The sequence below is a fragment of the Amphimedon queenslandica genome, unplaced genomic scaffold (assembly GCF_000090795.2).
Source record: "Amphimedon queenslandica unplaced genomic scaffold, v1.1 AMPQUscaffold_13049, whole genome shotgun sequence".
NCBI lineage: Eukaryota > Metazoa > Porifera > Demospongiae > Haplosclerida > Niphatidae > Amphimedon > Amphimedon queenslandica.
Window position 1 is genome coordinate 3,110 of NW_003546715.1, and position 2,650 is coordinate 5,759.

Below are 2,650 nucleotides of genomic sequence, written 5' to 3' on the forward strand. Positions count from 1 at the left end.
AGCAGAAAGCAACAATCGGTATCCCACCACTTGGCATTTCTGGATATGCATCAGCAGTCATTGGAGGCTATTGCAATCACGACGACTGCTACCACAACAGCCTGTACAGTTTCAATGTCGATACCCTTACTTGGAAGCTACTCTCATCAACCACTCCTCACCATGGCCCGAAAATGAAGCACCGCTGTGGTATGGTACCGATACATTTTGATGGCGAGAGCTACCTTGTATTGATTGGAGGATATGGCCCGGCATATAACAATACGCTTAAGCAACCCGGTGCTCAGTAAGTCAGTATTGCCATGAAAATCTTGTTACGGCTCAAATTTCAGTCTGTCCGTGAATATTGTAGAATTGAAGAGTCTTCAAGTGGCATTCCCCTCCGATTTACATTACTCTCCTGCCCTGGAGCCTTCCCAATTGATACACAATCTTGAGTTACGGTGTTGCTATTAATGCCAGTGGACAGATTATAACGACCAAATCAATCAGTCACGCTGTCAAAGTAATGGATAGGGAGCTAAAGACAGTTAAGACTTTTGGCGGTGAAAAAAGTTGCACCAATGTCAAGTTCTCTTACCCACATAGGGGTAGGACCAGGGGGGACAGGAGGGGCTTAAGCCCCCCCCCCCAACTTTCATTGAAGGGGGGCTTAGCCCCTCCAACTTTAAGTGATGTGCATGTATTACTATTATCAACACTATAGACCCCTTTAGGCGAGAATTAGTTTGTGATACCGTATATACAAAGAAATAATATTGAACGGATTTTGTCCGCCATGTTTTACGTCAAAGTTATGCAGAGTTCCAATGGCTGATGTGCAAAGTAGAGCTGTTTTGCCAATAAAACTTTTGTTGTGCTGAACTCAGGACTAGGAGATGCTTCATATCAACTGTTCTTTACTATAGCAAGATATTTTGAAGACTTAAGAAGTCTGGGAGAGCCAGAAGGATCAGTTCTTGACTCTCTGTCACAGCCTAAAGAGGAAAACAGGCTCATACAACAAGAGTATTGCACTATACTTCCTAGGTTGGCTCTCTTGGCATCTTTCTTGACTCTAGAATAGTTTTTAGCTTCAAAATGTAGTGACCAAGATCTCCAGGACACAGAAAGCACTTGCTGCTTGACGTAAAACATGGCGGCCAATTATTGTATGTGGGCGTATACCGTAACTGAGATATAATGATATTCATTGCAAAAGTAATGATATTCACAAGCTGCTACTTCTCGCCGAAAGGGGTCTATAGACTTTAGTTAAGGTATTCATTATATGTGTGCATATTGTGTGATGATTTGATTCATAAAACATTTAATACACTATCTTAACTTCTAAGAACACACACTCTTATTTTTTTTTTTCAGAAATACTCAAGGTTCTACTTCTTTATTTAACAACTCTGTTAACATCAGCTTCAGCTAAGCATAGATTTTTGACATTAAGGACATTAAAAACTACTTGCACTCCACAATGTCACAAGAGCATCTTAATCATGTAGTTATTTTGCATACACACAAAGACAGATGATTTACACATTGAAGACATTGCAAAGGAATTTGTTACATTTAATGTAACAAACATAATACACGAATAATAATAATACCTTAGCCCCCCCCCAACTTTTAGTTTGTTCCTACCCCTATGCTTACCCACGAGGTGTCACAATCAGTCCAGATAACTTCACTCTAGTGACAGATAATAATGGGTACACAAGATATCTATAAACGGACATGACAGTGGGTCTTTAGCTGAAAAGGGAAAGAAACCGGGCCAGTTCAGTACACCTAAAGATATAATTGTTGAAGTATATTAGAATATTCACTGAAAAAACTTGTACTGTGTATTTACCATATAGCTTGAAATTTTTGTGGAATGACGGTAAATTTCGTGGTTTTCGTGGTTACGGGCTGCCCACGAAATTTAAACCCATGAAATCATTGAAGTGCCATCCCCTTACAGGCTATGTAAACTGTCAGCCACGAAAATTAAACCACGAATTGCCCCACTAGGAGCAAACCACGAAAATATCGACCCACGAAAATATCAAGCTATAAGGTAATTAATTGTACCTGTAACCAATTGTTTACATTATTATATAGGCGGTAGCCTATATGTAGGATTGAGGTTGGTTTTTCAAGATGGCGGCCGTTTTTATGATTTTCAAACACTTATAACTCTTTTATCTTACCTTGTACGGCCTTATAAATGGCTTAGATGAGCTCTCCTTCACTGAGCGATTCTCCTAGTATCTTTAAAGTGGACTGTAATATAGCGGGAGCGTTTCTGGAGAATAGGCCCAAATTCAAATTTCTGCAAAATTCTTCAGACTTTTTCTTCTTCTTTCTTTCATCTTTCTTCTATCAACACGGAAATCTTTTAAACCAGGGAACCGCTCGAGTTGGCTTTTACATCATTCCTTTGTGCTTGGGTCAAGGACTGGACAAGTAGTTTCAAAAAGAAGCAAGGACAGAGAAATTGAGAGAATAAAATGAAAGCCAAAATCCAGCTGCTGACACTGCGTGGGTTTGTGGTTTGACGCCATTTTAATTTATGCGCACGTGATCAGCATGAAATGATTAACCTAACCACACAATCATAACAGAATGTAATAATAAATTTAAGAAAAAAGAATGGAAACAAGTAAATAAAAAA